A 26385-nucleotide genomic window follows, 5' to 3' on the forward strand; every position below is an offset into this window, starting at 1 on the left:
AGTGATTCTATTGTTTCTTATTATTATTATTAAGGTATTCCGTCTTCACGGAAGACCTTATAGTTATTCTACTGTTTCTTCTTATTATTAAGGTCTTCCACCTTCACGGAAGAGCGTCTTCATGGAAGACCTTATAGTTATTCTACTGTTTCTTATTAAGGTCTTCCGTCTTCACGGAAGACCTTACAGTTATTGCTCTGTTTCTTATTTTTTTTTATTATTATTATTATTATTTTTCTGACACGATTTCTCGACAACTACTGGATAGAATTACATGAAATTTTCAGGAAAGATGTGTTGTAAAATACTCTTGAAAGTTCCAAGACAGTTTTTGGAAATTCCTCTCTGGTGCCAAGTTTTGGACCATTTTCCTGATTTTAAAACGACATTTTGTCCACGATTAAACTCAAAAACGGTAAAAGATATCAATGTGAAACTTTCAGAGTTTATAGATGATGATCAATACTTTCCAGGATGCAACTTTTCGTTCGTCGTTAGTACTTCCTGTCGCTACCAGAAGCCAATTCAAAAAGTCCAAATTTTCAACTTTCTTTGTTTTTCAATATTTTTCATTTATTTTTGGAATATTAATAGAGACACTTCTATTGATGCTTACTATATAAGTTGTTTTAATATTGGTTAATCTGAACTTTAGATATTAATATTTGAAAATCTGAAGCGGGCCCAAGATGGCGGCTGTCTCTGTCAACTCCGACATTTCGCGAGTAGGGGCTTATGGAGGCAGCTGAGCGTTTGATTAAACCATTTTGACATAAGGATACATGAAATGCAAAAAACTACTTGGACTCTCACGTAGTAGTACGTTGCAATTCAGTGTCAATCTTAAAAAACTTAATTTACGTTTCACTGCTTTAGTGTTACTGGGCTAGATACGATATGTAATGTGTACAATGTGTTATATATACTTTCCTAACGCCGAAATAAAATAAAGGTGATAAGAATGTTTTATTTAATTAATTTCATTGAAGCTATTGCACCTCTTTAATAGATCAGTACAAAGAAAAGGCGCGAATATTTACGCGTGGCGTTTGACACGAAATTATGAATAGTGGCCCGCCTTTTATGATTCTAAGACAGGTGTACTGTTGCAAAAGTATACACAAGTATATTTAAAGCAGTATTCCTAATAGCTAAATGGTTCGCGCGTTGGGGAGAAAAGAGAGAAAAAAAGGCGCATTCACGTTGCCGACCTAGATTCACTCCCCCTTGTGATCAAAATTTTGAATCAGGTTGCTTTTTTAGTTCGATTTTACAAGTTTTTTTCCTGAATCGGACGGAAGACCTCTCGTTGCTCGCAACGAGATCGTATCTAGTTATTATTATTATTCTTTTTATTATTTTTTTGACTTTTTAATTTTGTGCACGCGATTTCTCGAAGACTACTGGATGAAATGACGTGAAATTTTCAGAAATGATGTGTCGTAACATGAATTTTATATATCCGAGGAAATTTTTTGGAAATTCGCTTCCGGTGCCAAGTTACGGACAATTTCCTGAAATTAAAATGACATTTTGTCCGCGATTAAACTCAAAAACGGTAAAAGATATCAACATGAAACTTTCAAGGATTATAGATCGTGATATATACCATCCAGGACGCGACTCTTCGTTCGTCGTCGGTACTTCCTGTCGTTAGGACAAGCGAATTGAAAAAATCGCATTTTCTACCTTTTTTGTTTTTCAATATTTTTTATTAATTTTTGGAATGATAATAGAGACTCTTTGATTGATGCTTACTATATAAGTTGTTTGGATATTGGTTTGTCTGAACTCTAGATATTAACATTTGAAAATCTGAAGCGGGACCAAGATGGCGGCTCTCTCTGTCAACTCCGCCATTTCGCGAGTAGGGGTTTATGGAGGCAGCTGAGCGTTTGATTAAACGATTCTGACATAAGGATACATGAAATGTAAAAAACTACTTCGACTCTCACGTAGTAGTGAAATGGTTGGAGGAGTTACCTCCCGTTACTTGTTTATATTATAATAGATAATCAATGTAAATATTGTAATTAATTGGTCAATTGACAAAAGAATTATACAAGTATTATTGATAAATGATGTTCTGTTAGAAAATAATAATAGTGTTGCCAAAAGAAAGGCAGTCTGTAGTATTTTATCAATATGATATCTGATAACTTATGATCATTGATTAAGTTGAGGTACAAGGGGGCAGTACAGCCAATTGGCTTGTGTCTTCACTTTGGTACAGAAACCAATTAGTGTATCGATCAAATCGAATTGTGCAAAGTTGCCGTAGTCAGTGACTAGTTAAAATATAGCTGTGTGACGTTAACTATAGGTTTGTCATTAGGACAGAGAAGCTCACACAAAGTTAAATACTGTGTAAGTATATTGTAGCTACTTGGCTAGAGTTATATAGGCAACTTGGTAAGCAGTAAGACACCAGGCAGGTGTTAAAGGCTAAATCAAGAGGCACCAGGCAGAAAGATGTTGACTTATATAGTCAGTTGTATAGTGAGGCAATTGTCATATGGCACCAGGCAGGTGCCGGTATTAACTCAAGATATATGTGTTCAAAGCACTTAGGTCATTTGATTTAAAGACACCAGGCAGGTGTCATATTATTATCTGTAAATATTGCATTCAATCATATCCCCAGTAAAACTCGGTAATCCGAGCACGGACCTACTGACCGCTCAGGTCCGACACGTTACAGTAGTAAGTTGCAATTGAGTGTCAATCTTAAAACTTAATTTCCGTTTCACTGCTTTAGTGTAACTGGGCTAGATACAATATGTAATGTGTATAATGTGTTACATATACTTTCTTAACGTCGAAATAAAATAAAGGCGCTAAGAATGTTTTATTTTTAAAATTTAATTGAAGCTATCATACCTATTTAATAGATCAGTCCAAAGAAAAGGCGCGAATATTTACTCGTGGCGTTTGGCGCGAAATTATGAATGCTTTTTATAATTCTTAGACAGGTGAACTGTTGCAAAAGTATACACAAGTATGTTTAGAGCAGTACTCCCAATAGCTTAATGGTTAGCGCGTAAAAAAAAAGCGCATTCACGTTGGCGACATGGGTTCAATCCTCTTTATGACCAAAATTTTGAATCTCTTTTCAGCTCGATTTTACGTGGGTTTCTTTTCCTAAAACGGACGGAAGACCTCTCGTTGCTCGCAACGTATTATTAAGGTCTTCCGTCTTCACGGAAGACCTTATAGTTATTCTACTGTTTCTTATTATTATTATTATTATTATTATTATTATTTTTTTTACTTTTTATTATTTTTTTTCCAAAATTTTGTGCACGCGATTTCTCGAAGACTACTGGATGAAATTACATGAAATTTTCAGAAACGATGTGTCGTAACATGAACTTGATATATCTGAGAGATTTTTTGAAAATTCTTATCTGGTGCCAAGTTACGGGACATTTCCTGATTTTAAAATGACATTTTGTCTGTGGTTAATCTCAAGAACGGTAAAAGATATCAATGTGAAACTTTCAGGGATTATAGATCGTGATAGATACTATCCAGGACGCGACCTTTCGTTCGTCGTCAATACTTCCTGTCGTTAGGAGATGCGAATTGAAAAAAGCGTATTTTCTAACTTTTTTGTTTTCCAATATTTTTTATTTATTTTTGGAATATTAATAGAGACCTTTCTATTGATGCTTACTATATAAGTTGTTTGATTATTGGTTAATCTGAACTCTAGATATTAATATTTGAAAATCTGAAGCGTACCCAAGATGGCGGCTGTCTCTGTCAACTCCGCCATTTCGCGAGTAGGGGTTTATGGAGGCAGCTGAGCGTTTGATTAAACGATTCTGACATAAGGATACATGAAATGTAAAAAACTACTTCGACTCTCACGTAGTAGTGAAATGGTTGGAGGAGTTACCTCCCGTTACTTGTTTATATTATAATAGATAATCAATGTAAATATTGTAATTAATTGGTCAATTGACAAAAGAATTATACAAGTATTATTGATAAATGATGTTCTGTTAGAAAATAATAATAGTGTTGCCAAAAGAAAGGCAGTCTGTTGTATTTTATCAATATGATATCTGATAACTTATGATCATTGATTAAGTTGAGGTACAAGGGGGCAGTACAGCCAACTGGCTTGTGTCTTCACTTTGGTACAGAAACCAATTGGTGTATCGATGAAATCGGATTGTGCAACGTTGCCGTAGGCGTAGTCAGGGACTAGTTAAAGTATAGCTGTGTGACGTTAGCTATAGGTTTGTCATCAGGACAGAGAAGCTCTTACAAAGTTAAATCATACTGTGTAAGTATATTGTAGCTACTTGGCTAGAGTTATATAGGCAACTTGGTAAGCAGTAAGACACCAGGCAGGTGTTAAAGGCTAAATCAAGAGGCACCAGGCAGGTGGCTGTTGACTTATATAGTCAGTTGTATAGTGAGGCAATTGTCATATGGCACCAGGCAGGTGCCGGTATTAACTGAAGATATATAATTGTACAAAGCACTTAGGTCATTTGATTTAAAGACACCAGGCAGGTGTCATATTATTATCTGTATATATTGCATTCAATCATATCCCCAGTAAAACTCGGTAATCCGAGCACGGACCTACTGACCGCTCAGGTCCGACACGTTACAGTAGTACGTTGCAATTGAGTGTCAATCTTAAAACTTAATTTCCGTTTCACTGCTTTAGTGTAACTGGGCTAGATACGATATGTAATGTGTATAATGTGTTACATATACTTTCTTAACGTCGAAATAAAATAAAGGCGCTAAGAATGTTTTATTTTTAAAATTTAATTGAAGCTATCATACCTATTTAATAGATCAGTCCAAAGAAAAGGCGCGAATATTTACTCGTGGCGTTTGGCGCGAAATTATGAATGCTTTTTATAATTCTTAGACAGGTGAACTGTTGCAAAAGTATACACAAGTATATTTAGAGCAGTACTCCCAATAGCTTAATGGTTAGTGCGTTGGGGATAAAAAAGTAAAAGAAAAAGCGCATTCACGTTGGCGACATGGGTTCAATCCTCCTTGTGACCAAAATTTTAAATCTCTTTTCAGCTCGATTTTATGTGGGTTTCTTTTCCTAAAACGGACGGAAGACCTCTCGTTGCTCGCAACGAGATCGTATCTAGTTAGTTAGTATTCTTATTTTTTTCCCTAAATTTTGTGCACGCGATTTCTCAGCAACTGTTGGCGCGATTTTTATGAAATTTTACATGAAATTTTATGTGCAATAAGATGAACTTGATACATTTTTAAGAGAAATTTGGAAATTCGCTTCTGGTGCTAAGTTATGGGCAATTTCCTGATTTTAAAATGCAATTTTGTCGCCCCTTTTTATCCTTAATGGCTAAAGATATGACCTGGAGACTTATTGGAGACGATAGTTCGTGACTTTGTGGTTTGCAGAATCACCTTTTTGTGCGTCGTCAGTTCTTCCGGTCGTTACGGCATGCGAATTAAAAAAAATGTATTTTCTAACTTTTTTGTTTTTCAATATTTTTCATTTATTTATGGTATAATAATAGAAACCCTCCTTATAATGCTTACTATATAATTTGTTTGAATGTTGATAAATCTAAACTCTAGATATTAGCATTCAAAAATCTGAAGCGGATCCAAAATGGCGGCTGTCTCTGTCAACGTCGACATTTTGCAATAGGGGTTTTCGGAGGCAGCCGAGCGTTTGCTTGAATGAAAGTAACAAAAGGATAAATGAAATGTAAAGGAATACTTGGATTGTCACGTCGTAGTTACGTTGCAATTCTGTGTCAAGCTAACGTCTTCTATAATTGGTTTTGGCTGGTTTTCAAAGTAAAAAAAGAAAAGACTAAATGTGCAAATGAAATTCGATATCTAATATCTTTTGTGCACCACGGAAAAACAGATCTTAAATTGTACTTATAAGTTATACTGTCTCAAAAAAGAATATCAATAAATATTGTAAGTATAAATCTTAACCACTGTTTTCCTATGCACACTTGTGTCATATTAAACTAATGAATAAGACAAAAATAAGAAAACAATTTTTTTTAAAAGATCGCTTCATGGAGATTATTTAAGCATTCTTGTCTCAAAGACCTGATTCAAGTTATTGAGCATAAATGATATCTGATTCCTTGACCGTCGTAGGGCGAGCCAGATTTTTCGGCGAAACGTTTCAACCTATTTTGATTAACTAATCAGGATAGTTCACTTTGGGGATAAACAGGAAATAAAAAAAAAAGTTTAAAATTCATAACCGTTTCACCGCTTTAGTGTTACATGCATATATAAAACAATATGGAATTTGTAAAATGTGTTAAATATACTTTACGAATTTCTAAACCTTTTTTTAATTTCATTGAAGCTACAACCTATTTAATAGAACATTTCTTTTAACTCGTGGCGTTTGGCGCTATAATTTGAATAGTGACCCGCCTTTCTTTTTAAGAGAGAAGCACTGTTTTGTTGATATATACAAGTAGATTTAGAGTAGAGGTCCCGTAATAGCGTAATATTTAGTGTGTTGGAATTTCATGCTGGCGACTAATGTGTTCAATCCCTCTTGTGTGCAAATTTTTTTTTTACTTTTTCAGCTCGATTTTATTCTTTCTTTCCGGAATCGGACGGAAGACCTCTCGTTGCTCGCAACGAGTTTCACATCTAGTTATTATTATTATTCTTTTTATTATTTTTTTGACTTTTTAATTTTGTGCACGCGATTTCTCGAAGACTACTGGATGAAATGACGTGAAATTTTCAGAAAAGATGTGTCGTAACATGAATTTTATATATCCGGAGAGATTTTTTGGAAAATTCGCTTCCGGTGCCAAGTTACGGACAATTTCCTGAAATTAAAATGACATTTTGTCCGCGATTAAACTCAAAAACGGTAAAAGATATCAACATGAAACTTTCAAGGATTATAGATCGTGATATATACCATCCAGGACGCGACTCTTCGTTCGTCGTCGGTACTTCCTGTCGTTAGGAGAAGCGAATTGAAAAAATCGCATTTTCTAACTTTTTTGTTTTTCAATATTTTTTATTAATTTTTGGAATGATAATAGAGACTCTTTGATTGATGCTTACTATATAAGTTGTTTGGATATTGATTTGTCTGAACTCTAGATATTAACATTTGAAAATCTGAAGCGGGACCAAGATGGCGGCTCTCTCTGTCAACTCCGCCATTTCGCGAGTAGGGGTTTATGGAGGCAGCTGAGCGTTTGATTAAACGATTCTGACATAAGGATACATGAAATGTAAAAAACTACTTCGACTCTCACGTAGTAGTGAAATGGTTGGAGGAGTTACCTCCCGTTACTTGTTTATATTATAATAGATAATCAATGTAAATATTGTAATTAATTGGTCAATTGACAAAAGAATTATACAAGTATTATTGATAAATGATGTTCTGTTAGAAAATAATAATAGTGTTGCCAAAAGAAAGGCAGTCTGTAGTATTTTATCAATATGATATCTGATAACTTATGATCATTGATTAAGTTGAGGTACAAGGGGGCAGTACAGCCAATTGGCTTGTGTCTTCACTTTGGTACAGAAACCAATTAGTGTATCGATCAAATCGAATTGTGCAAAGTTGCCGTAGTCAGTGACTAGTTAAAATATAGCTGTGTGACGTTAGCTATAGGTTTGTCATTAGGACAGAGAAGCTCACACAAAGTTAAATACTGTGTAAGTATATTGTAGCTACTTGGCTAGAGTTATATAGGCAACTTGGTAAGCAGTAAGACACCAGGCAGGTGTTAAAGGCTAAATCAAGAGGCACCAGGCAGGTGGCTGTTGACTTATATAGTCAGTTGTATAGTGAGGCAATTGTCATATGGCACCAGGCAGGTGCCGGTATTAACTCAAGATATATAAGTGTTCAAAGCACTTAGGTCATTTGATTTAAAGACACCAGGCAGGTGTCATATTATTATCTGTAAATATTGCATTCAATCATATCCCCAGTAAAACTCGGTAATCCGAGCACGGACCTACTGACCGCTCAGGTCCGACACGTTACAGTAGTAAGTTGCAATTGAGTGTCAATCTTAAAACTTAATTTCCGTTTCACTGCTTTAGTGTAACTGGGCTAGATACAATATGTAATGTGTATAATGTGTTACATATACTTTCTTAACGTCGAAATAAAATAAAGGCGCTAAGAATGTTTAATTTTTAAAATTTAATTGAAGCTATCATACCTATTTAATAGATCAGTCCAAAGAAAAGGGGTGAATATTTACTAGTGGCGTTTGGCGCGAAATTATGAATGCTTTTTATAATTCTTAGACAGGTGAACTGTTGCAAAAGTATACACAAGTATGTTTAGAGCAGTACTCCCAATAGCTTAATGGTTAGCGCGTTGAGGATAAAAAAGTAAAAAAAAAAAAGCGCATTCACGTTGGCGACATGGGTTCAATCCTCCTTGTGACCAAAATTTTGAATCTCTTTTCAGCTCGATTTTACGTGGGTTTCTTTTCCTAAAACGGACGGAACACCTCTCGTTGCTCGCAACAAGATCGTATCTAGTTATTATTATTATTCTTTTTATTATTTTTTTGACTTTTTAATTTTGTGCACGCGATTTCTCGAAGACTATTGGATGAAATGACATGAAATTTTCAGAAATGATGTGTCGTAACATGAATTTCATACATCCGGGAGATTTTTTTGAAATTCGCTTCCGGTGCCAAGTTACGGACAATTTCCTGAAATTAAAATGACATTTTGTCCGCGATTAAACTCCAAAACGGTAAAAGATATCAACATGAAACTTTCAAGGATTATAGATCGTGATATATACCATCCAGGACGCAACTCTTCGTTCGTCGTCGGTACTTCCTGTCGTTAGGAGAAGCGAATTGAAAAAATCGCATTTTCTAACTTTTTTGTTTTTCAATATTTTTTATTATTTTTGGAATGATAATAGAGACTCTTTGATTGATGCTTACTATATAAGTTGTTTGGATATTGATTTGTCTGAACTCTAGATATTAACATTTGAAAATCTGAAGCGGGACCAAGATGGCGGCTCTCTCTGTCAACTCCGCCATTTCGCGAGTAGGGGTTTATGGAGGCAGCTGAGCGTTTGATTAAACGATTCTGACATAAGGATACATGAAATGTAAAAAACTACTTCGACTCTCACGTAGTAGTGAAATGGTTGGAGGAGTTACCTCCCGTTACTTGTTTATATTATAATAGATAATCAATGTAAATATTGTAATTAATTGGTCAATTGACAAAAGAATTATACAAGTATTATTGATAAATGATGTTCTGTTAGAAAATAATAATAGTGTTGCCAAAAGAAAGGCAGTCTGTAGTATTTTATCAATATGATATCTGATAACTTATGATCATTGATTAAGTTGAGGTACAAGGGGGCAGTACAGCCAATTGGCTTGTGTCTTCACTTTGGTACAGAAACCAATTAGTGTATCGATCAAATCGAATTGTGCAAAGTTGCCGTAGTCAGTGACTAGTTAAAATATAGCTGTGTGACGTTAGCTATAGGTTTGTCATTAGGACAGAGAAGCTCACACAAAGTTAAATACTGTGTAAGTATATTGTAGCTACTTGGCTAGAGTTATATAGGCAACTTGGTAAGCAGTAAGACACCAGGCAGGTGTTAAAGGCTAAATCAAGAGGCACCAGGCAGGTGGCTGTTGACTTATATAGTCAGTTGTATAGTGAGGCAATTGTCATATGGCACCAGGCAGGTGCCGGTATTAACTGAAGATATATAAGTGTTCAAAGCACTTAGGTCATTTGATTTAAAGACACCAGGCAGGTGTCATATTATTATCTGTAAATATTGCATTCAATCATATCCCCAGTAAAACTCGGTAATCCCAGCATGGACCTACTGACCGCGCAGGTCCGACACGTTACAGTAGTAAGTTGCAATTGAGTGTCAATCTTAAAACTTAATTTCCGTTTCACTGCTTTAGTGTAACTGGGCTAGATACAATATGTAATGTGTATAATGTGTTACATATACTTTCTTAACGTCGAAATAAAATAAAGGCGCTAAGAATGTTTTATTTTTAAAATTTAATTGAAGCTATCATACCTATTTAATAGATCAGTCCAAAGAAAAGGCGCGAATATTTACTCGTGGCGTTTGGCGCGAAATTATGAATGCTTTTTATAATTCTTAGACAGGTGAACTGTTGCAAAAGTATACACAAGTATGTTTAGAGCAGTACTCCCAATAGCTTAATGGTTAGCGCGTTGAGGATAAAAAAGTAAAAAAAAAGCGCATTCACGTTGGCGACATGGGTTCAATCCTCCTTGTGACCAAAATTTTGAATCTCTTTTCAGCTCGATTTTACGTGGGTTTCTTTTCCTAAAACGGACGGAAGACCTCTCGTTGCTCGCAACGAGATCGTATCTAGTTATTCTTATTATTATTATTCTTTTTTTTGACAAAATTTTGTGCAGGCGATTTCTCAAAAACTATTCAGTGGTTTTTCATGAAACTTTCACAAAATGTGTGTCATTATATGAAGTTGTTACTTCCGAAGAGAAATTTGGAAAATTCACTTCTGGTGCCAAGTTATGGACAATTTCCTGATTTTAAAATGCAATTTTGTCGCCCCTTTTTATCGAAAATGGCTAAAGATATGAACTGGAGACTTATTGGAGACGATAGTTTGTCTCTTTGTGGTTTGCAGAATCACCTTCTCGTGTGTCGTCAGTACTTCCGGTTGTTACGAGATGCGAATTTAAAAAAATTGTATTTTCTAACTTTTTTGTTTTTCAGTATTTTTCATTTATTTTTGGTATGTTAATAGAAGTCCTCCTTATAATGCTTACTATATAATTTGTTCGAATGTTGATAAATCTAAACTCTAGATATAAGCATTCAAAAATCTGAAGCGGGTCCAAAATGGCGGCTGTCTCTGACAACGCCGACATTTCGTAATAGTGGCTTACGGAGGCAGCCGAGCGTTTGCTTGAACGAAAGTAACATAAGGATAAATGAAATGTAAAGGAATACTTGGATTGTCACGTCGTAGTTTCGTTGCAGTTCTGTGTCAAACTAACGTCTTCTATAATTGGTAAAAGACTAAGTGTGCAAAGGAAATTCGACACTTAATATCTTTTGTGCACCATGGTAAAACAGATCTTTAATCATGCTTATAAGTAATGCTATCTCAAAAAAGAATATCAATTAATATTTTAAGTATAAATCTTAACCACTGTTTTTCCTATGCACACTTGTGTCATATTAAACTAATAAATAAGAGAAAAATAAGATGTTTTTTTTTAAAAGATCGCTTCATGGAGTTTATTTTAGCATTCTTGTCTTAGGGTTATTGAGCAAGAATGATATCTGATTCCATGACCCTTGTAGGACGAGCCATGTTTTTCGGCGAAACATTTCAACCTTTGTCGACAAACTAATCGGGATAGTTCACTTTGGGGATACAAAGGAAATTGAAAAAAGTTAAAAATTCATAACAGTTTCACCGCTTTAGTGTTAAATGCATGTATACAATATGGAATTTGTAAAATGTGTTAAATATACTTTCTAAACCTTGAATAGACTATAAGAACGTTCTTTTTTTAACTTCATTGAAGCTATCACACCTATTTAATAGAATATTCCAAAGAAAAGGCGCAAAGATTAACTCGTGGCGTTTATCCCTGAATTTTGAATAGTGACCAGCCTTTCATAATTTTAAGACAGAAGCACTCTTTTGTACATATATACAAGTAGATTTAGAGTAGAGGTCGCGATGGCTTAGTATTTAGTGCGTTGGAGTTTCATGCTGGCGACTTGGGATTCAACTCCCCTTGTGTGCAAATCTTTTTCAATTTTTCTGCTCGATTTAACATTTTCCTTCAGGAATCGGACGGAAGACCTCTCGTTGCTCGCAACGAGTTTCATATCTAGTTTATTATTATTATTATTATTTTTTTCCCCAAAAGTTTGTGCAGGCGATTTCTCGAAAACTATTCAGTGGATTTCAATGAAATTTTCAGGAGATATGCGTCATTGTATTAACTTTGTTCATCAGAAGGCAAATTTGGAATACTCCAAGATATTGACAGTTTTCTGATTTTAAAATGGATTTTTGTCCCCCCTTTTTTTCAAAAATGGCTTAAGATATTAACTGGAGACTTATAACAGGTGATAGATAATGACTTTTAGATATGAGAAATCACCTTATCGTGCGTCGTTAGTACTTCCGGTTGCTACTGGAAGCGAAATTAAAAAGTCTGCATTTTCTAACTTGTTTGTTTTTCAATATTTTTCATTTATTTTTGAAATGTTAATAGAGACCCTTTTATTGATGCTTACTATATAATTTGTTTGAATATTGATGCATCGAAACTCTAGATATTAACATTTAAAAATCTGAAGCGGTACCAAAATGGCAGCTGTCTCTGTCAAGTCCAACATGTCGCGAGTAGGGGGTTAAAGAGGCAGCTGAGCATTTGCTTTAACAAAAGATATGTAAGGATAAATGAAATGAAAATGAATACGTTGATTTTCTCGTTGTAGTTACGTTGCAATTCTGTGTTAAACTAAAGTGTTTATCCAAGGTCTTCTCAAACGTCTACCATAATTGGTTTTGGTGTGTCATCAAAGTAGAAAAAGAAATACTACATGTACAAATGAAATGCGATATCTACAACCTTTTGATGTGCACCACGGAAAACAGATCTTAAAGCACAGTTATAAGTAAAAGTTTTTACAAGAAACAATTTACATAGAGAGTATAAAACGTAACCACTGTTTTCCCATGCACACTTGTTTCATATTAAACTAACAGAAAAGACACAGATAAGAATACTTTTTTCAAAGGAGCGTTTAACGGAGTATCATATCTGATGCAAGTCATTGAACATAAATTGACTGTCATAGGGCAAGGCATGTTTCCCACCCTTTCATAAAGTGTAACTAATCGGGAAAGTCCAATTTGGGGATAAACAGAAAATTTACAAAAGTTAAAAATTTGTAGTCGCTTCACTGCCTTAGTGTTACTTACATAGATACGATATTTAATGTTTAGAATGTGTTAAATATACTTTCTAAACCTCGAAATTTACGCGATAAGAACGTTCTATTTTTTTTATTTCATTGAAGCTATCACACCTATTTAATAGAACATTCCAAAGAGAAGGCACGAAGATTTACTCGTGGCGTTTGGCACAAAATTATGAATAGTGACTCGCCTTTCATAATTCTAAGACAGATGAACTCTTTCAAGATTACATGTACACACAAGTAAATTTAAAGTAGGGGTTCAAATAGCCTAAAAGATAGCCTGTTGAATTTTCACGCTGGTGAACCGTTTCAATTACCAGTGTGTCCAAAGATATTTTAATCAATTTTCAGCTCGATTTTACTGTTTTTTTTCCGGAATCGGACGGAAGACCTGTCGTTGCTCGCAACGAAATCGTTTCTAGTTATTATATATTTTTTTTTTCCCCCAAAATATTGTGCAGGCGATTTCTCGAAAACTATTTGGTGGTTTTCAATGAAACTTTCAGGAATCATGCATCATTATATGAACTTTGTTCATCAGAAGGAAAATCTGGAATACTTACCTTTGGTTCCAAGTTATTGACAGTTTTCTGATTTTAAAATGGATTTTTGTCCCCCACTTTTTACGAAAATGGTCTAAGATATTAACTGGAGACTTGTTAGAGATGATAGATGATGACTTTTAGATATGTGAAATCACCTTTTCGTTGTCGTCAGTTGTTCCGGTCGCTAGCGGAAGCGAATTTAAATAGTCTGTATTTTCTAACTTTTTTGTTTGTCAATATTTTTCATTTATTTTTGGAATGTTTATAGAGACCGTTCTTATGCTTACTATATAATTTGTTTGAACATTGATAAATCCAAACTCTAGATATTAACATTTAAAAATCTGAAGCGGGCCCAAAATGGCGGCTGTCTATGTCATCTCCGACATTTCGCGATAGGGGTTTTCAGAGGCAGCCAAGCGTTTGCTTGAATGAAAGTAAATAAGGATAAATGAAATGTAAAGGAATATGGGGATTGTCACGATGTAGTTACGTTGCAATTCTGTGTCAAAGTTTAAATCCATGGTGGTCTCAAACATCGTCTATAATTGGTTTCGGCTGGTTCTCAAAGTAGAAAAAGAAAAGACTAATTGTGCAAATGAAAAACATACCTACTATCATTTGTTTTGCTTAAATCATAGTTACAAATAATAGTTTTAAGAAACAATATCGATGTATATATAGTAAGTATTAAACGTATCCACTGTTTTGCTCATGCACATTTGAGTCATATTAAACTAATAGGAAAGACAAACATAAGAAAAATATTTTTTTGAAGAATTGAGTTTATATTTATATTCTTGTCTCAAAGATATGATTTAAGTTATTGAACATAAATGGTATCCGATTCCTTTACCGTCTTAGGGCGACAAGTTTTTCGGCGAAACATTTCAACCTTTTCATGAAAGTTGAACTAATCGAGATAGTTCAGTATGGGGATAAACAGGAAATTGAAAAAAGTAAAAAATTATAGCAGTTTCATTGATTTAGTGTTACTTATATATTTACGTCATAGAATTTGTAAATGCATTACAAACAATTTCTCTACCTTGCAATTTTAGCTATAAGAACATACTTTTTTATTTCCATTGAAGCTATCACACCTATTTAAAGGGACATTCCAAAGAAAAGGCGCGAAGATTCACTCGTGGCATTTGGCGCTATTGAATAGTAATCCGCCTTTCATTATTCTAAAACAGATGTACTGTTTCAGAAGTATATACAAGTAGATTTAGAGCTGTGGTCCCAATAGCGTAATAGTAAGCGCTATGGATTTTCATGCTGGTGACCCGGGTTCAATCCCCTTTGTTTCCATAAAAAGTTTTATCACTTTTTCAACTCGATTTTGCGGGTTTTTTTTTCAGAATTGGACAGAAGACCTCTCGTTGCTCGCAACGAGTTTCTTTTCTAGTTTTTAATCTTTTTCTTTGCGCTTTTATGCAAAGAATTAGAAACTTCTGTGGAAAACTTGTAACTATTTCATTGTGACGCAATATTAGTCAGGTATATGACGTCACTGATACATAATTGAAACGTGGATTCAGCCTGAATAATACTGCTAATTTTAATCTAAATATTACGTTTGAGGCAGAAATGAATTCTTTTTAGTAGTAATTTTTTGTTTAATAATTTTCTTTTGTGTATATATTCTAAATATTTCACTAGGATTCTGATAGTAAGGGGTATAGCAGGTTTACCGATGCCACGGGAGATAACTCTTACATTGCAAAATTTCATTAAAACGTCAATATATTTTGCCAGAAAACTACTAACAAAAGTGTTTCGCCCACCAATTTATGATATTTATCGCCAAAATAAAAATTTTCAATTTTTGCACTGTAAATTTATAGCCCATTTGGGATATTATATCCCAAACGGACTATTATATCCCATTTGGGCGACTGGTCCCAACATGTTTAATATACAGATAAGATAAGATAAGATAATTTTATTTTCCAATTTTGGGCCCATAAGGCAAAAAGGTTTTTTTTTTTACAATGACAATTAAGATAGAAAGTTTTGAAAGAAAGGTTAGTAAACATACACAAACATAAACACACACACATCTGTATATCTGATATAATATATACAAGTAAAGTACCTGTAGATGCAGCAGTGGGGGTTATCAAATCACTAATTAGCATGCAATCAAAATCAATATTATCAATATACATATATACCAGTATACAAATAAATATGTGTCTACAACATCATTTATGAGGACTCATGGCATTATGCCTTATTTTGAAGGCTTAGATAAGATATTCACTTAGCTTGGTAATAATTAGATTGTCTTCATTAGACATTAACCAGAGAAATTTGTCTGCTTTTGATAATAATAGCAGAGTTCCCGAAACTAGTCAAAAATATGTCGGACAATTGTCCTGTTAATATTCAAAATTCATCGGACAGTTGTAAAATTTACCGGACATTAATTTTTTGCATGTAAATTTAACATATTATAGGATTGGAAATTGTGTCGATATAATAAATAATATGTGTAAATGAAAAGATGGCAAATGCAGATTATTTTTTTTAGATTTATTAAAATATTTTCTATTAAGCCTGTGTATGCGGGATTTGACGTCGCCGATGGTGTGTGATGACCAACGCTTAATTCATCGTATTAAATTATTTTGTCCTTTATGACAGATTTTAAAAAATAATTTAAAATAAAATCTGCAACATGACAACTTTTGGTTGATTGTTTGGAATTAGTCCGAAATATCCGTCATTTTCCAGGCTTTTCATTTAGGATTTTGGTATTTTATGTGCCAGGTAAAATATTACGTAAAATATCAAAATCATTTTAAAAAGCCTGGAAAACGTCAGATATTTCTGACTAGTTAAAACGTATCATACACACGGTTAAAAATATGTACTAATGATATAATAATGTGCAAATTTATCATGAAAATGATGATTTTAAGTGAATTTGTTGTCGTTTATACTTTTATTACATTAAAGTCAGTCCGCTATTTTTAGAAAAGGGGAAAAACGCGCATGTATTTTAAATGCTATCAAATACATTGAAAAAATCCAAAAGTTGGTATAATATTAATCATGCTAATAGATTAAATTATAGAGAAATAATAAATGGTAACAAATTGTCTGTAATCAAGCAGAAAGAGCAGGCAATTCTTGCAACCCTGCAAATACGTCCTGCAAAACGAAAGTAGATTGTCACATTTTTTTACTGTCAGAACTACAGAGTGCATGTAATTACTTATAAAGAGGGAAAAATATTTGTTGACAGTGTTTTACCTGTTTTTCCTCCCAGACTTATGGAGATTATTATTTTAACATGTATCTTTTTATAGTAGACAATCTACATTTTATTAAACAAGAATGCACGATAATAATCTGGTGCGCCCCTGACGTTTTTTTTTTATTTCCTTTAGTTTTGCATTTGTTTATTGTCAGGACAATTGAATTAATGATTTTGTTAAGATTATGTGTAATTGTTATACAGTCTGTAAAAAAACCATCGGACATTTTGACTGATAAAATTAAGATTTTACCGGTCCCATTCAAAGTTTACCGGGGATCCCCTGTGGACCGGTGCGTTTCGGGAACTCTGTAATAGCGAGCGCAGCGAGGCGGCGCTTCGCCGCTCGTGTAGCGAGCTCAATAGACTAACGTGTGCGAACGGAGGAAATTTGGGTTGAAATCTGCACATTGTTCCAAGAAATTTTTATATCACCGCGTGAAAAAATTCCAAACTCCACAAACATGCCTACTTTCCTGATTTAGGCGGGATCCTCCCCATTTTACCCTTTCATCCCGCCTTCCCGATCGGGAGAGAAAAATTGCGCTTATTTCCCGATTTGAAAAAAAAAAATCACCTTAAAATTTCAGATTTTAAAAGTTTCCCTACCGCTGAATTTTGACAATCGGAATAACAATGTCAGACTTGTATATTCAATGCACACAGATAAGTTTCATTGTTTATCTAACCAGGTGTTCATTACTAATTAGCCACAGGAAATCACTTCACGCATGAACGCACGCAGTTGTCCAGGTACGAGTAGCTTATAGCTTGGGGCAATTAGGGGGATTATCTTGTCAGTTTTAAGGGGTATGCAAGGTGAAACACATAGATTAACGTGATAACTGTTAGTCATTTTATTAAAAACATAAATTAAAGACAATAAAATACTAATTAAACCATAAAATCGGAATTCAAAGAGATCGTTTTTTGAAAACGAAAGTAGAAAACTACAAAGCATAGCTGATGATTTTATCTACCTATAATGAAAAATATTTCTAAGTTGCCAATTAAAATATTATGAAAAAATTTAGATGAAACAATCAAGTGTATTTCAATTAGAATTTCTTTTCCCTCCCTTCTCCCAAAAGTAATGTGCATGACTTAAGGAAATACCCACATGGCGCCATCAACCCTGATAAATTTCATGACTGTAAAAAAAAAATAATTTCCTTTTAAATAGGTGGTATAAATTTCTGTAAATTTAATATCTAATTAGAATTTCTATTATATATAAAAAATCTCAAAAATGTTTCCAGCAACAGGACTTTACAGTATCAAAACCTCATATTTTTTAGCCTTTGAGAAAATGATTTAAAAGTTGTACAATTTTCAATTTTTCACTAAATTATGTGTTCTGGTAAAAAAAAAATGTTGTTTACATATGTAACTAAATACCCCTTCTCAAGTGAAAGAGGCACCTATTTTAGCAGAAATATTTCAATTTTGGAAAGAAAAACATTATTTTTTGTGTTAAATTAATTCTTAAGTTGTATTGATATAAAGTAATATCAATATTATAAATTTAAAAAAAGATCATTTCAAAATCATTTAATTTCACGACAAAATGTCGCGAATTTAAAGCTTTGAAAATTGTTGTCACGCGCTAAATCCCCCATGGGAATTTTCAAAAGTTGGCATGTATGAACTCCGAATAATCCTTCATAGCAACAACTTACTTGAAAAAATTACAAACAACGATTTAATGCAATCTCCATGCCACAAAACTATCGTCTGCATTTGACGTCATACTTTCGTCATTTAAACGACTCGGGTATTTCCGATTTTGTCAGAAACTTCCGAAAAGTTCGGAATCTTGATCCCAATGCATAGGAATTGATTTCTTTTTATTCTTTTCTTCTTTTTTAATTGAATTGAGGACAGGCAGTGCAAGTAAAAGCTGTGTAAAAGTTTTTGATAGAAAATAACTGCACTTGCCCCAACGGTTGCACCGTAGAACATATAATGAAATTTTTGTTAAGTAATGAGATATCACGAAAAAAATTATCTCTCTCCTCAGTATATAAAAGCAACATAATCAGGGTTCTCCACAAGGGGTTTTACCATGGAGGTGCGCCATGGTTAAATTTGTGTGCGCCATGGTTAAATTTGCTGCGCCATGGTTAAAATCTGCGCCCGCCACGGTTAAATTTTAGAATTTAAAACTTGCATTTTCAGAGATGACACCTGCAATATACTATCTGAGTAGTTAATTGTGTTTATACAATGTGGTGTGAAGCCCCCCAAGCGCACAGGGACAGGTAATAGTGCTGAATTATGGTTAGAACAGTACCTAGGCCTAATTACCCACGGTCGATCAGCTGCGAATGTGCCGTGAAGCGTGAGAATTCATGAATTGAAGGTCGGCTGTTTTAACAGTATGAGTAGTTATCTACTATATAAACTACTGTTAACGGGGCTCTGTATTTTTGTATTACACGTTATTTTGTTGAATTCTAACTGTGTTCAGTTCACTACATAATAATTAAAAGATTTACAAGAATTCAAAGACATAGTAATGATGTCTCGTAGTAGACACGCATCCGAGCCAGGGCAGTCGAAACTAAATAGTTTTTTTTAACGTCGGCAATCTTGATGATATTAGCCCAAAAATACTTTGTAAAAAATTCATATTCCTCTGTATTCAATTTCCCATGCTATGTTTTTTAAGCTTTAACTTTATTATCGTTCATAGGACCTAAGTGTCAATCGCCGTCTTATTTTTAGAGTTACTTCCAGCTGTTATGAGACGTCGCGTGGCGCTATTTTTAGCACTGGGGCACATGGAGAAGTAAACAAAACTTGGTGAAAAACGCATTATCTAGAAAAACAGAATGCTTAAAAAAAAGGACACTTATCCAATTGTTCCTTTGTGTGTTTACTTAAAAAAAATACACTAATTCATCAGTTTTAGTCATATTTAAACAAAACATTTCATACAACAGGCTACAACAATTCTTACAATTATTAATTTCTGAATGATATTGCCCTGGTTAATGTATCAACAATTTTTTTTTAATTCCTTCGGAAGATTACTACAGTTTTTGGGCAAATTCTGGTACATTTGTGAGGTAAAATACAGGATAAATCCTTTTCAATTTTAATTATACAGGATAAATCCTTTTCAATTTTAATTCTTTTTTTTTTTTTTTTAACTTTAAACAGAGTTAGTTATTCCATTGTTTTGTGTTGCAATGGTAAAGTTTACAAATTGTAAAACCAGTCATTGATTAATGAAGATTAGGTAGTCTAACGCGCATTCGTGTTTTCGGTCACATTTTGTCTTCACGCAGCTTCCTCCATGGTTAAATTTTCAAATGTGGAGAACCCTGCATAATTACACACCATTTCATTTTGAAGTCCATCCCTCGGTCCAACTTCAACAATCTTCACGTACTGTGGTAAACCAGGTTTCTAAAAATATATTTTTATAAAACATTGAGGAAATTCGAGATTACTGTATAGTTTGCATCGAAGAGGAAAAATGTCAAATGCAATGAAAATCTCTTTCTTATATCCAAATTATAATCTTATTACGCTTGAAATTTTACTGTTTAATATTTTGGTATATAATGAGTATACTTGGCGGGTTGAACAGTTTCTTGCTTGCTGTAAAAAGATTTTGTAAAATGAAAACATTTGTCCAAAACAGGAAGACGACATTTTGCAGTACCGGATGTAAGATTCAGCAGAAAATAAAAATGAAAAAAAATTATACAGCAGTTGAAATTTTTTTCAAAGAGTATTTATAACCAAATATTTTTTTTTTAATTAAAGGAAGTTTAATTTCTTTTTTCGAAGATTGTTAAATTGTCGTTTGCAGTCAACTCTTGATGCAGAGTTGCAAAATGGTAGCCTCCATGTGCCACGTTGAAAATTTTTTATCAAATTTCACATTTATGCATGGTTTTACAGTGCACTTTTTCAACAAAGTATCTTTATTTAGAAACAAATTATTTAGAGTAGTTGAAAAATTATATTATTTTGAATATTTTTTACCTATTAATCTGTAATCATATTTTTCATTTTAACAGCAAGCATTTTCACTAACCAGAACAGTTGAGATAGACTGTAAGGGTGTACATGATATTGATAACTTATGTCAGTCATATTTAATCATGACAACTAAATGAATAATTAGTACTTATGTTGAAGCTGGTTGAAGTTTCTGCCCTAATCCGAACTAAGAAGTTGATATACAAGAGTTGGTTTTCATTATATTAATTTTATTTCCATCAGTTTTTAGTTTTGATTCTCCTCTATATTGTGAAGAGAGTAAACATAAAATACATCATCATTGTCTTGAAATATAAGTGATATTTGGGTAAGGGTAACAAAGCAGGATAAAGGGCTAGGCTTGCCGAGCCCTCCATCATGTTTTCAACCAGAACCCAAATATCGCTTATATCTCAAGATAATGACCATGTATTTTGTTTATCCTGCAAAATGTATTTACATCTGACCTCCAAAATGAACTATTTTCAGCCCAATTTAGACACATCTCTGCAGAGGAAACTAAGACACCATTCCGTAAACATTGCATTAAACGTGATGTCACAATGCTTTAAGAACATCAGAATAGACGACTTTCACGTTTACAAAAGTTATTGCCATTTGCAGGGTTGACCCGGGGTCAACCAGCATAAGGCACTGTTTTCCCTCTATAACCTTCCCAACTTTATGGGTACATAGGCACTTGATTTGTATATGGGGTACCCCTACTTATTTTTACCACAAGGTACCTAACTCATTTTCAGACACCCCCACTTCAAGCTCATATTTTGATTTTAAATCAATCATTAACCTACTTTAAAATGACAATGTTAGCTTCAAGAGACTTTTCTTTTCAATTCTTTCTGCTGTCTCTGGTTGAGCCTCTTTATTGTGCCTTTCTTATTAGTCTATTAGTGTATTTGAAATCTTCATGGTGATATTGAAATTTTGAGTGTGTTAGCACTAGCTATATAGCTGCAACAATGTAGCCCTCTCCGATTTTTTTTTATCTGATGTTTTCTGGAGAGGGCTACAATTCCACAGCATCTCTGTAATGGTGCAAAAATATTTTATAAATACGGTCGACTACAGGCAGAATAAATTGTTTTTGCATTCAACTTACTTCTAATAAGATGAAATTTTTATTCACTGTCGACATCATAGCCCGTTAAACGCGAAAACCATGTAAAATAAATCTGTGTGCCTTATTCAGCTGCCATGACAGTTCACGCATGACGTACTGAGACTTGCGCTTGAAATTTAGAATAACCTAATAAAGCAAATCAATGTCAATGTTTATATTGACAATTTATATATCAATGAGATTGAAACTGTATAATTTAAAATTTATACTCATGCTCCAAAAGAGAGGAAGTATTCTGTTATAACCTTGTGTGTCTGTCTGTTCGTTACAAATTTTGTCACCATTTTCTCAGCAACTACTCATTGCAGATGCTTGAAATTTTAGCTCTTTCTTCGCTGAGACATGCTGTATAGTTAGTCTTCATTTTTTGTTCATATCCAATCATTCTGATGTCAACTTCCTGTTTATCCATGGATCTGTTCATACCATACAGAACAAATTTTTGACACAGTTTTTTCAGCAACTAATTGCACTTCCTTAAAATTTTAGCACTTTCTTGTTGAGACATGCCATATGGTGGGATTCATTTTTAATATTCAAATCTGATGTCAACTACCTGTTTATCTATGCATCTGCCCATACCATACATAAAAAATTTCATTGCAGTTTTCTGAGCAACTACTCGTCACAGATGCTTGAAATTTTAGCATATTCTTTGCTGAGGCATGCCTTATGGTAGGATTCATTTTTGTTCAAATCCATTCCCACCCTGTAACTGAACTTGTATATAAATTTAACACAATTGATAGAGTATATTCACATCAGAGCAGGGATATTATTAGTGAGCATTGACTCACAGACTTCTTGTTTTATTTAATTTATTTTTTAAAAATAATAAGAAGAAGAAAAACAATGTGATGATAAGCACATATGTATTTTGATGTTTTATAATAATGTGGCTATATTTGATTGTCATTCATAAAAAGAAAATGCACAAATGAATTTTTACCATCATTGTTAACAATGTGAAAATATTCAAAATCCAAAAAATACTTAAAGTGACATTGTACCTGTTCTGAAAATTCTAGAGGGGGTATTGTCTAATTTGGACAGCTCTAGTTTTCACCAATATATAATGTAAACCAGTTATCATTTATGAAATACATTATGCACTATCAGATGATCAAAGTACAATACTTTATCTAGGACAAGATGATGTTTACTAAGCTTAAACATATTCGGCTGTATTGCATCACAGAGAAATTCATGGAAACATGTAATTAGGTATAAAATATAGTCATTATGCATTTCAGTGGGCAATGGCAAAATTTCAGAAATTACAAAATTTTTTTAAGTTCAAGGTAGAAGGTAAGTCAAGTTTTATTTTTAACTTTCTCTTCAAGTGTTAAAAACCATGCAAAAATGTGAACATTGAAAGAAAGAGTATCTTATGATTTTCATTAGCTCACCTCTTCTTAGATGTGCTTTTCTGATCAAAATGTGTGTGGCATCTGTCATATAAATTATGACCTGTTAAATGATAAACTAGTCACTATTTTAATGTTTAAATAGTTGAACTGGCCAAAGAAAAGGATAACTTATTGGATTGCTATGTGGCCATTGTCCATATACAGTGGAGCCTCATTTATCCGGACACTTTGGTTCCTAGTCGATTTGTCTGGATATGTGAAGCGTCCGGATATCTGAATTACCAGTAAAACAACACAAAATAAGTTTTAAAAAATCTGTTCTGATGAAAAATCAAGTTTATTTTGACATAAAGAAAATTGTTGTGCCTATTATGTCAGATAAGAATCAATATATATTTACAGTGTATCATTTAAATTATTCTTGTATACAAGCATTTAAACAGGTGGATTTTAAGCGGGTTAATATACTCATAGCATTCCATTCCTTAAAAGTAATTGGCCTCGGCTCCATTACTTTTAACAAATAGAGCACTACTTACAGAAAAGATCGTGTGATGCAATAATGAGCCAGTCTCCAAAGTAACATCTATAAATTAGAAAAATGAGGAATTTATCAAATATATTCCCAAAGAAGCTACATGTAGAAAAACTATTGTCAATTCATTCATATTCATCTTGAAATAATGTTAAGGAAAGCTAGAGGGAACATTAAATTTATTTTGTGTGTCAATCTGCCTGTTGCAAATAAAACTTTAACATGGGTCATAACTTTTGAATAAGAAGAGATGTGGCTTTCATTTTCACATGTGCATTACATGTACCTATATATCTCAAGATCTCTTCAAATACACTATGATTTTCAACCCCTTGATCTCAAGTTTAATTGACTTATTTTTTCAAAAGCAATAAATGTTGATAACCAGTTATATTTGCAGTTTCCATTTATTTTCTTTGCAGAGGTTGCAAGTAATGAAGTGAAATTTGGTATATAGATTTATCATAAGAATAACTAGGTCAAATTCTGTTTTGGGTATGATCAAGCCATTTTTGAGAGAGTTATGTCCCTTCGACTTAGAAAAATTCCAATTATTTGGGAGAGGTGGTTATAAGTGTTTTACAAATATCTCTTGTTCCTAAGGCTTGCAGAACTTTATAAGATAATTTTTGGTATACAAGTGTATCTTGATGAGTTAAGATCATGCTGAGGTTTGCTTTTCATTCTGCTTTTTGTCAGAATTATGTCTTTTTAGCTCACCTGAGCCAAAGGCTCAAGTGAGCTTTTCTGATCACAATTTGTCCGTTGTCTGTCGTTGTCGTCGTTGTCGTTGTTGTCGTCGTTGTCGGCGTCGTCGTCGTTGTAAACTTTTCACATTTTCGTCTTCTTTCAAGAACCACTGGGCCAATTTCAACCAAACTTGCCATAAAGTATCCTTATGTGAAGGGGATTCAGGTTTGTACAAATGAAGGGCCACACCCTTTTCCAAGGGGAGATAATCATGAATTTGTTAAAAATTAATGGCATTTTTAAAAAATCTTCTTCTCCAGAACCGCTGGGCCAGGAAAGATGAAACTCATGTGTAAGCATCCTCAGGTAGTGTAGATTCAAGTTTGTTCAAATCATGACCCCTGGGGCAAGGGTGGGGCCAAAATGGCTGACCAAAGTTTTACATAGGAATATATGAAAAATCTTTTAAAATCTTCTTCTCCAGAACCACTGGGCCAGGAAAGATGAAACTCATGTGGAATCATCCTCAGGTAGTGTAGATTCAAGTTTGTTCAAATCATGACCCCCGGGGCAAGGGTGGGGCCAAAATGGCCGACCAAAGTTTTACATAGGAATATATAGGAAAAATCTTTAAAAATCTTCTTCTCCAGAACCACTGGCCCAGGAAAGATGAAACTCATGTGAAATCAACCTCAGGTAGTGTAGATTCAAAAATCATGACCCCCGGGGCAAGGGTGGGGCCAAAATGGCCGACCAAAGTTTTACATAGGAAAAAATAGGAAAAATCTTTAAAAATCTTCTTCTCCAGAACCACTGGGCCAGGAAAGATGAAATTCATGTGGAATCATCCTCAGCTAGTGTAGATTCAAGTTTGTTCAAATCATGACCCCCGGGGCAAGGGTGCGGCCAAAATGGCCGACCAAAATTTTACATAGGAATATATAGGAAAAATCTTTAAAAATCTTCTTCTCCAGAACCACTGGGCCAGGAAAGATGAAACTCATGTGGAATCATCCTCAGGTAGTGTAGATTCAAGTTTGTTCAAATCAACCCCCGGGGCTAGGTAGGGGCCAAAATGGCCGACCCAAGTTTTACATAGGGATATATAGGGAAACCTTTTAAAATTTTCTTTTCAAGTACTTCAAAGCTATGATTAGTGATATTTATATGGAATCATCCTCAGGTAGTGTAGATTCTAGTTTGTTCAAATGATGAACGCCTGGGGGGGGGACTAAATTAAAGCCTGATGTGCTCAGGTGAGCGCTGTGGCCCCTGGGCCTCTTGTTTAAAATCTTTGTTTTCTGCATTTTTTTTTTCAAAACGCTTACAGATATTGAGCTTATATTTGGTAAGTGTCAGACTATACCTTAATGAGATAAAAGAACTTTGCATTTCATTCAGCTTCTGCAGTCAATGATTTTTTTGGCTTAATGGCATTTTAAATTTTTAACGTGAACTAGATTACAATGGCCAGTAGGGGACTAATGCAATACCTTCAGAATGCTTGTTTTGAAATTAAAGCTCCTTTTCCCTTCCACTCCCCCTCCACCATACAAAAAAATACACAAGATTAGGTCAGGTGCGTATCATTACCTCTACATTTTGGAAATTTTCATTACCACTACAAAAAACATTACATTACCGCTACATATAAAACTATACCTTACCGCTACATTTCCTATTTCGTTAGCCAGCCACTTGTGCATGTACAGATTGATGAAAAGTATAAATATACATGCATAAGACCTGTATCTCACATTCACACACGACTCCAGATTATGTAGAATGAGATACAACAAAATCAAGGACTAAGTATTATATTCAAATATTTGATGCA

The 26385-nt window shown here is 33.9% G+C and overlaps 1 protein-coding gene across 1 annotated transcript in view; it reads left to right on the top strand.

The window, feature by feature from the left end:
* Nucleotides 1–20644: 20644 nt before the first annotated feature.
* The window catches only part of LOC134265375 (methenyltetrahydrofolate synthase domain-containing protein-like), an 83472-nt gene continuing 77731 nt past the window's right edge, over nucleotides 20645–26385 (top strand). Inside the window, exon 1 of the mRNA XM_062747589.1 lies at nucleotides 20645–20667. The gene's annotated coding sequence lies outside the window, so the exon portion shown is untranslated. The remainder of the gene's footprint in view (nucleotides 20668–26385) is intronic.

Source organism: Saccostrea cucullata, unplaced genomic scaffold (genome assembly GCF_032062105.1).
Source record: "Saccostrea cucullata isolate Sc308-1 unplaced genomic scaffold, CSIRO_AGI_Scuc_v1 ctg988, whole genome shotgun sequence".
Classification (NCBI taxonomy): domain Eukaryota; kingdom Metazoa; phylum Mollusca; class Bivalvia; order Ostreida; family Ostreidae; genus Saccostrea; species Saccostrea cuccullata.